This window comes from Bufo bufo, chromosome 5 (assembly GCF_905171765.1).
Source record: "Bufo bufo chromosome 5, aBufBuf1.1, whole genome shotgun sequence".
Taxonomy (NCBI): Eukaryota; Metazoa; Chordata; class Amphibia; order Anura; family Bufonidae; genus Bufo; species Bufo bufo.
Window position 1 is genome coordinate 109,289,245 of NC_053393.1, and position 10,530 is coordinate 109,299,774.

General features: G+C 48.1%; 1 pseudogene; it reads right to left on the minus strand.

Moving 5' to 3' along the window:
* Positions 1 to 1,657: 1,657 nt before the first annotated feature.
* Positions 1,658 to 7,685, minus strand: LOC121002410 (annotated as a pseudogene).
* Positions 7,686 to 10,530: the final 2,845 nt, after the last annotated feature.

The following is a 10,530-nucleotide window of genomic DNA, read 5'->3' on the forward strand; positions in this document are numbered from 1 at the left end:
TGTCACATTTCAACCCCCTCCATGGCACATTTCAACCCCCTCCATGGCACATTCCCCACTCTATTAATGTTGTGTAAAAATAAACATTATTCTCCTCACCTGGGCCTGTTCCCGTCTGCAGCAGCTCCCCTTCTCCTCTGTGTGGTCCTGGTGTCTTCTCTCTGTGCTCCCGACAAGACTTTGAGGACCTTTCCCACTCAGCCAATCAGTGGCTTCAGCTGTATCATGTGTCAGACCAGTGATTGGCTCAGCGGGAAATCACTGCCCTGACATGTGACACAGCTGCGGCCACTGATTGGCAGAGTGGGAAAGGTCCTCAAACAATTTGTCAGGACTCGGGAGCCCAGAAAGAAGATATGAGGACCACCACACAGAGGAGAACAGCCGCAGGAGGCCGAAGGCATGCAAGTGATTAATGGAAAAAAAAAAAGTTTCATTTTTTCGCCCCCCCCCCCTTCTCAGCGCCTAAGGCAGCCGCTTGGTCTGCCTTATTATAGCACCGGGCCTGCCTATACTCACATGTTCTCTCAACCCAAAATTAACACCATAACAAGAGTTATCTATATGGGAACTAAGATCTTCTGAAACACTACCGGTAACGTTATTCCCTCCGAAAGAGCAAGTTCTATAAGACAACAAGGAAGGGACTTATCAATTTTTAAATTTAATACACAATAGTGCAGTGCAATACAAAAAGAAAGTGTCAGATAAAATATAAAAAGCAAAAATATACATACAATAACAATGCAGTAAACTGATAAAATAAAAGGGATAAAATACAGAATATTGGCTTACTGAGATGCAGCAGTTATATTCCGGCTGTGGGGACAGCTGAGGATACGGGCAGTCACTCCAAACAATGTGGATCCCCAAATGGCTGACAATTAACTGTTCCCAACCACCCATTTTTATCCCACCTCAGCCGAGGGGTGGGCTGTGATGGAACCTCCCTCCTTTCGGTCCGGCCTTCAGGGACGTCTGATATTATTCAGGTTTTTGCCCCACCTTCCTAAACGGCTGACCGATGTGGCAATATGAATCATGGCAATTTCTCACCGTACGACAGGGACTGCGGGTACAGGTAAGATCTTATAATCTGAATCGCCTCGTCCCGGTCATACAGACACCAAATATGATCGAGTTATGATTTCCAGAAGGCCAGATCCTGAATACAGAGAAATGCCTCATGTCCAGTATGGTGTGTCTAGACTCTCCCCGAAGCCCATGTCAGGCTGAACACAATTACTAGGGTTCTGAGGATGTGGGTGTTATGAGGTTGGAGTTATGGCTTCTGATATTATTTCATCCACCTACTGAATGGCTTAGAGCACCTGCTGGGTTAGCAGCCACCATGTCTGGGGTTGCCCTGCATTTTTAGTGTGCCCTTCCAGGTCTTCAGTAGTATGCCCATATGGCTTGTAAGTAGCAGGCTAATGCTAAATGGAGTTTCCTCTGAAAATGTGGATTGTCTCAACTTTTTGCAGACTGGTTGGCATCTAAAGGCACAATTTGCATAAGTCCTTAATAGATCAAAAGGCACTGACATACAATCAGCTATTGATAATGCAAGTTTAGGAAAATCTATCTATCTACCTCAGATTTCATTACACCTCCCCCTTCACGACATGGCATGGGATCATTGATATAGCAATCAATATCACAAGCTTTGCTCAGCGGCCTCTCCCTGACGCGATAACCCATCTGCGTTACCATGCTCACTGCCCTTTTTGTGAAAGTCATAGTGTTGCAAGGCCAGACTCCATCTCAGCAGCTTTCCGTTGTCACCTACCACCCGATATAGCCAACTAAGGGGGTTGTGATCGGTCACCACGGTAAACTTTCGCCCATAAAGGTATGGCTGCAATTTCTGTAAAGCCCATACAATGGCCAGACATTCTTTTTCTAGAGTGGCATTGGCCACCTCTCTTTGTAGGAGCTTCCTGCTCAAATACATTATGGGGTGCTCTTCCCCTTCAGGATTCACTTGGCTGAACACTGCGCCTAGGCCATAGGGACTAGCATCAGTCTGAACCACAAACTTGCGGGTAAAATCTGGGCTTTGCAAGACTGGAGAGCTAGCAAGAGCAGATTTCAAAGCTGACAGAGAACTCTCGTAGTCTGCGGTCAAGTTAACTATTTGCGGTAGCTTCTTCTTTGTGAGGTCCGTCAAAGGTTTTGCTAGGGTGCTATAGTTGGGGACAAATTTCAGATAGTACCCAACTGTCCCTAAGAAGGACATAACCTGCTTTTTAGTCTTATGTTTTAGTCAAATGTTCGCGAACCGCAAGTTCACGGGGGGTCCCATTCATTTTAATGGCAGGCGAACCGGAAAACTTTCAGCTCATATTTGCAGCCAAGAAATTATTACTAGAAGTGCACAAATAGTCCCACAACATGGACAGTGACATACCAGATGTATTATTCGAATTTGCGATCTTCATTCATTATTTTTTTCAATGTGAAAAATCGGCAATATCATTTTCGCGTACGCGCATGCGCAAATGCACTATACAGTACCCAAATGCACTATAAAGAAAGTATATTGGTATATAAAACCCCACTTCAATCAGTTTTTTTGGGGGGTGACTGGTATATCACACCAGTAGAAATTATTTGTTCCAATAACGCTTGTCCCTCTATATACCTGCAGTATCGCAGCAGAACCGCACACAACTGCCGCACAATACAAATGCACTATAATATACTTTCTAACATAGAAAGCATATTATAACATTGTACAAGGAAGGCATTCCATTAGAATATACATAAAGATAAAACGTAACCTTTAATAATTTTACTATGAGAGTCCATTCACACGTCCGTAAGTGTTTTGTGGATCCGCAATTTGCGGACCGCCCATCGCCGGCACTATAATAGAAAATGCCTAATCTTGTCTGCAATTGAGGACAAGAATAGGACATGCTCTATTTTTTTACGGAAACGGAAGCACGGATGCGGAAGTGCAAATTCACAAATGCGGATGCAGATCCGCAAATGCGGATGCGGACAGCACATTCCGGCCCTGTTGAAAATGAATGGGTCTGCACCCGTTCCGCAAAATTGCGGAACGGATGTGGACCCATTTTGCAGACGTGTGAATGGAAAAGATATGCCTCAAAATGAAAATAAATTAAATTATTAAAGTTAAGCAAAAAGCATAGATGTGGTAGGCAATAACAAGAAACCATATGTCCTACCACAATCCGGGGGGTTCCAGTGCACATCCATGAATCCCGGAGGGAAAGCAAAAAACATCTATCCCTGGGCTAGATGATGATGTGGTATAGAAGGACAGGGTGGGCAAAGAACTGTCCCTGATATTGCCCTACAATGCTATATGGTGCTATTGCCCTACAATAGCCTACGGTGCTATTCTGGCCCTGATAGCCTAACCACAGACCACCCGCCCTGATAAGAGCGACCCGGTCTGGAACCTTACCCTATATAAAAATGGCCCTAGTAAGCCCCTAGCCCCTAGGCCCCTGACTTCCAGGTGATCACTATATAGATCAATGTGTTTTTGACTCATTATAAAAGTATATTATAAGTATATTGCACCCCTCTGTGTATTACACCTATCGATAGCACACCTATACCAGTCCTTAAAATGACTTTTGTGGCCCTATTAGCTAGCGTTTGGTGTCCCTAACAGCCTGTCCCTGCTCCACACAGCAACCTCTCCCTACACTGGCAAAACACTGAATGTAAAATGGCGGCCAGATCAGGTTTATTTATAAGGTAGGGCGTATGTCCATGTGCTGAAACGTCTTAATTGGCTGTCCTGTACCACCTGATGGATGTGTCATGGGTAAAAGTTCTTCACAATGTAAAAGAATATGGCGGGCGCGAAAATCTTCATATGTTTGCATGTTCGGCGAATCGTGAACACGCAAAGTTCCCAGCGAAACAACCGTCGGCCGAACCGCAAGGCCATCTCTATTCTTCATGCCAAAGGACATGAATTCATAGAGCCCAAAAGGAGTGATGAAGGCGGATCTCTCCTGGGCCCCAGGGGACATGGGAATCTGCCAATACCCCCTACTCAAGTCCCTAATGGTTATGTACTGGGCACTGGCTAGCTGGTCCAACAGCTCATCTATGCGGGGCATTGTGTACGCATCAAAAATGGTGATGGTATTTAGCTTCCTGTAGTCCATGCAAAAGCGTGTGGTATTATCCTTTTTGGGGACAAGCACTACAGGTGATGCCCACGCACTTTGAGATTTCTGGATCACGCCCAGCCCTAACATTTCCTCTACCTCTCTCTTCATGTCCGCTCTCACCTCTATGCAGGGCCAGAGCTTCCATATAGGCAAGGGGGGCAATTGCCGCGGGCCCCCGAGCCCTTAGGGGCCCCCAACGGCAGGTCACAGGGAGATGAACCCTTCCATTGTGGAGGTGTTCATCTCCATAGTCATCTGTATCAACGTCCTCAGGACAGCGATACAGATGGCTGTGCTGTGAGGCAGGGGAGGGAGAGGTGTATCCCTTCCATGTTCCTCTGATAGGCTGCGGGACTTGTGCCGACAGCCTATCAGAGGCCAGTGCAGGCGACGCGATGACGTCATTGTGCTGCCTGAGCCTTACAGCACGGGACACAGGCCGGAAGAGGCCTGCATCGCATCGCTGTGTGATGGAGGTAAGTATAAGTGTTTTTTTTTGTTATTTTTTAAATACCCGACTATTTGTTACTGCCACATGGGGGGAGCTGGAGGCACTTGATACTTGCACATGGGGGTTGGCACTTGATACTGGCACATGGGGGGGGGGTTGGCACTTGATACTGGCACATGGGGGGTTTGCACTTGATACTGGCACATGGGGGGTTTGCACTTGATACTGGCACATGGGGGGTTGGCACTTGTTACTGTCACATGGGGGGCATGAAGAAGGCACTTGTTACTGTCACATGGGGGCATGGAGAGGCACTTGTTACTGGCACATGGGGGGGAGAGAGGCACTTGTTACTGGCACATGAGGGGTGGAAGAGAGGCACTTATTACTGGCACATGGGGGGTGGAAGAGAGGCACTTGATACTGGCACATTATTATGGGGCACTATGGGGGCTTCTACTGAGGCCACAAAGAAGGGGTATTTTATATGGGGGGCTCTGGAAGGTACTAGTATTATCTGTTTCTGCAGTATAGTATTGGGGAGCACAGTATTGGGGGTAGTAGGATGATTTGTCTAGAAGATGGGAGGATGATGGAAAAGTAGTAAACAAAGATTTTTTTTGTTGTTGTCAAACTGCAGAGACGGAAAATGGCGACAAAATGGTGGTCTGGTCTGAAGGTCTGAAAGGAGAAGACGAGGACAGAGAACATCTACATCAAAGGAGACGTCACTGGATGTAAGAGGTATGGGGCGCTGTATTTCTGTAGTGATGGGGGGGACGTTAAAGTCAACAAGTGTCATGTGGGGGGAAGGGGGCTTATTGTTTTTCGCCCCAGGGCCCCATTTGACCTAGAACCGGCCCTGGTTCGAACTGGCTACCAGGTGTTGCACCTGTATTTTCTTACAGAAGCTCTGCATAAGATTAGACATAAACTGGGTCCCCTGATCTGTGAGCATCTTTCTGGGGAATCCTACATGATAAAATATGGTGAGAAGTGCATCTGCCACCTTGTCAGCCCTGACGGATGATAATGTGACAGCCTCTGGGTAACGTGTGGCATAATCCACGACCGTCAAGATGAAGCGTTTTCCCGAGCTGCTGAGTACGGCCAAGGGCCCCACAATATCTACAGCAATCCTCTGGAAAGGCTCCTCAATTATGGGCAAATGGATGAGGGGGGCCTGATGCACAGGTCCTGCCTTCCCCATCCTTTGGCACACAATACAGGAACAGCAGTAATCCGCCACATCATTCCCCAAACCGGCTTTTCATTTACTTATCCCTAGGTGACCAGCTAGTGGTATCTCGTGGGCAATCCGTAGGAGTTGCTCCTGGAACTGCCGAGGTACCACTACAGTAGTTGCCTGTTTTTAAATATATGCTGCTGGGGGCCAGTGGGAATACTTTGCCTATACAGCCACCCCTGGTCCCAGGTTATGATTTCTTTGTCCCCCCCTCAGGGGTCCAACCAGCCATCTCCCGCCGCTACTGCAGACTGTCATTAGTGTGTAGGGCAGTCTGGAACAAGCGACGGTCCGCATCTGTGCTGGTGGATAACACCACATTCTGACTAATCCCAGCCCCTGGCTGTGGACTGCCAGCTAGCTCCGTTTCTTCTATAGCCAAGACAGTAGGGGGCCCAGAACCCAGACCTGAGTTGGCCTCCTGGGCACCCTGACTGCGGATTACAGAAGAAATGGACACACCATTCTCCCCCTCTCAGTGGAGGAGGGTGGATGTGGACGTGACAGGAACTTCATGCATCTTTATGACATTTCCTGCCACTAAACCGCTACACAAGCCATTATCTTTTGATGGACACGTATTACCTTCTACATTATTGTTAGTTATGCAAACTTCACCCAATGCATTGGTTACTACGTTCAGGTTATCACTAGGCACAATATCATTATGCAATTCTAACACATTGGTGAACACAGAGTTATCACATTTTGTAGTATGCATGGTCTCAATATCACCATATGTGACTGGTGCCAACTCACATGGGGCTGCACACATGCCGGCGTCCTCCTCAATGTCTGAGGGAATATACCTGGAGACTAAACATCCCAGATCAGTTCCTAGTAACACATTAGTGGGAATCTTATCTGTCATTCCCACTTCCATCATCCCTCTTCCCGCCCCCCAATCCAGGTAAACTCGGGCCATGGGTAAAGCAGGGGTTAGGCCTCCAACTCCAGCAACGGTTACAGTTCTTCCGGGGATGAAGTCCTCTGAGTTGACAAGCTCTGGGTGCACGAGGGTCATCTCGGCACCAGTGTCCCTCAGTTCCATGGTGACTGTGTTGCCCACAGTGACCGCTTGTAAATTGTCACAAGATGTCCTCTTTTTCCCACCCACAAACAAAACTGCTGTGGACAAAATAGAGGGTTTGGGCAAAGGGGTGGTTTTCCTCTTTTGTGTGCAAGCAGTGCTGATATGCCAGACTTGGTTGCACACAAAACACCTGCGGTTGTCCACAGCAGGCCTGGGGACTGGGACAGGGGTAACTCCTGGAGATCTGCGAGTAGGGGTAAAGGTGTTAACAGGGGGTTTCCCCCTTCCAACCTGGCACAGCAGGCTTCCGTGCCTCTGGTACTCGACTGGTAGCATATACATTTGCAATCTGGGCAGCTTTATCCAGGGTCCTGGGCTCCCGTTCCAGAAGGAACTGTCTCATTTCCATAGAACAGGTGTGGAGGAACTGGTCCAGGAACATCAGATCCTCCAGGTCTTCCAGAGTGGTAACACCCCATCACTGGGTCCACTGCCTGAAGTGGTTCCTTAGTCCAACAGCCAGGTCTGAGTAGCTGTCAGTACCTGTGCGCTGCAAAGTCCTAAACAGTTTTCGGTACACCTCTGGGGTGAGGTTAAACAGTTGGATTAAGGCCTTTTTAGTAGCCTCATAATCTTGATCCACAGTCGTGGGCAATGCTGCAAACACCTCCAGTGGTTTGCCTCTTAGTCCTGGAGTCAGATACTTAGCACATTCTGCAGGGGGTAGCTGGATTGCCTGCAGACTTTTTCAAAACATTTGAGGAAAACATCCAGATCACTGTCTTTCTCCATGACACGGAAACAATCTAGACAAGGTTTAAGGAATACAGCGTCCTTGGACTCACCCTGGGGTGACGATGAAGCACTTTGCAGCTGCATTTGTATCAATCTTAGCAGGTACTCCCGCTCTGCCTGGCATTCTGTGAACTCTCGATCCACTCGGAGTTCTGCAGCTTCTCACTCTGCTTGGCGCTCTTGCAACCACAGCTGCGCCCTCAGATTAGGATTACAGGCACCAATCTACTGTAGAATTAGAGGAAGAGAATATTCCATACTGCTTTGAGCACTGGTACTATCCTGCCCAGCCAGTTGCTGAATAGGATCTTCTGTCTGTTCCTCAGAGGCTGAAGGTCCCTGCTCCGGTTTCACAGAACGATGGGACTGTGTATCAAACTCCACCAATGTTTGAATCAGCTCCGCTTTGGTTTGGTTTGTTGTGTCCAGCTGTCTCTATGCACAGAGGACCAGCAGTTCAGCTTTGGTCCTGTTCCTATACACATCTGCCATCCTAGCAGCGGTTTTCTCACATAAAAGACAGGAAAGAAAACAAGAGAAGGGGGAGCTGTTCTGCACGTATGTATGTTACCTAACAAATAGTATGCACTTCCTTGTGAACTGTTGTATCCTTCCCAAGGATACTACAGCTCTTAAGTGTAAGTGTAAAGGTAGCAGCTAGACCAGGCTGCTAAGAAAAGGGAGCTGGTCACCACTAGAGTTGAGCGAACACCTAGATGTTCGGGTTCGGGGAGTTCGGCCGAACTTTAAAAAAAAGTTCAGGTTCGGGACCTGAACTTGATCCGAACTTGGACCCGAACCCGAACCCCATTAAAGTCAATGGGGACCCGAACTTCACTTTATTATTTTCCGTTATAACATGGTTATAACAGAAAATAATAGTATTAGCTTTTTCAGATCTGAGTTTTCACGATCGTGAAAACTCAGATCCGACAGTATATTCTAACACAGAGGCGTTCCCATGGTGATGGGGACCCTTCAAGTTAGAATATACTGAGAACTGTGTACATAACTGCCCCCTGCTGCCTGGCAGCACCCGATCTCTTACAGGGGGCTGTGATCCACACAATTAACCCCTTAGGTGCCGCACCTGAGGGGTTAATTGTGCGGATCTCAGCCCCCTGTAAGAGATTGGGTGCTGCCAGGCAGCAGAGGCCAGACCCCCCTCCCTCCCCAGTATTAAAATCATTGGTGGCCAGTGTGGCCCCCCTCCCTCCCCAGTATTAAAAACATTGGTGGCCAGTGCGGACCCCCCCCTATTAAAATCATTGGTGGTTAGTGCGGCCCCCCCTATTAAAATCATTGGTGTCCAGTGCGGCCTCCCCTCTCCCCCCCCTAATTAAAATAATTGGTTAACAACCCCCCTCCGCCCCATCATTGGTGGCAGCGGAGCGGCAGTTGCAATCAGAGTCCCAGTTTAATCGCTGGGGCTCCGATCGTTTACCATGGCAGCCAGGAAACTACTGCAGTCCTGGCTGCCATGGTTACTTAGCACTTTTAGCAGCATTATACTTACGTGTGCTGTCTGTGGCCGGCCGAGCACTCCTCCTATTGGTAAGTGACAGGTCTGTGCTATAAGCAATGCCCCCTGTAAGAGATCAGGTGCTGCCAGGCAGCAGGGGGCCGTTATGTCCACAGTTTTCAGTATATTCTAACTTGAAGCGTCCCCATCACTATGGGAACCCCTCTGTGTTAGAATATACTGTCGGATCTGAGTTTTCACGATCTAACTCAAATCCGATGGTATATTCTAACATAGAGGCGATCCCATGGTGATGGGGACGCTTCAAGTTAAAATATACCATCGGATTGGAGAGGGCGCTCCTCCTACTGGTAAGTGACAGGTCTGTCCTATAAGCAATGCGCCGCACAGACCTTTCACTTACCAGTAGGAGGAGCGCCGGCCGGCCACAGACAGCGCATGTAAGTATAATGCTGCTAAAAGTGCTAAGTAACCAATCGGAGCCCCAGCAATTAAACTGGGACTCCGATCAGAACTGCCGCTCCGCTGCCACCAATGATGGGGGGGGCGAGGGGGGTTGTTAACCAATGATTTTAATTAGGGGGGGAGAGGGGAGGCTGCACTGGACACCAATGATTTTAATAGGGGGGGGTGGGGGGGCCGCACTAGCCAAGAAATGATTTTAATAGGGGGTGGGGGGGCCGCACTAGCCACCAATGATTTTAATAGGGAGGGGGTGGGGGGGCCGCACTGGCCACCAAAGATTTTAATACTGAGGAGGGAGGGGTGTCTGGACCCCTGCTGCCTGGCAGCACCTGATCTCATACAGGGGGCTGTGATCCGCACAATTAACCCCTCAGGTGCGGCACCTGAGGGGTTAATTGTGCGGATCACAGCCCCCTGTAAGAGATCAGGTGCTGCCAGGCAGCAGGGGGCCGTTATGTCCACCGTTCTCAGTATATTCTAACTTGAAGCATCCCCATCACTATGGGAACGCCTCTGTGTTAGAATATACTATTTATACTTGGGACATACCCTGGGTAAGGTTTATCAAATAAATTTATTTACAGATGCCTATGCAGGCGTTGAACCTATCTTGCCCCAGGTGAAACTTAATACTTCAATTTTATTATTACTTGAGTTAAAAATCGTGTACTTGATACCTTTATTTTAATTTTACTTAATGAACCCAAAAAGAGAAAAAGGTTAAAAATACAGTAACCACTCCACTGTACAGTCAAAAATTGATCAATGGATCAAGAGTGAGAGCACGTGCACTATCTCTCACCCCTGTCACTTTACAGGCAGTTTGCTGCCTTCATGCCGCTTGCAGTGTCACCATCAACTAGACTGGGTTGTGGGAGCATAAAGCAATCATCC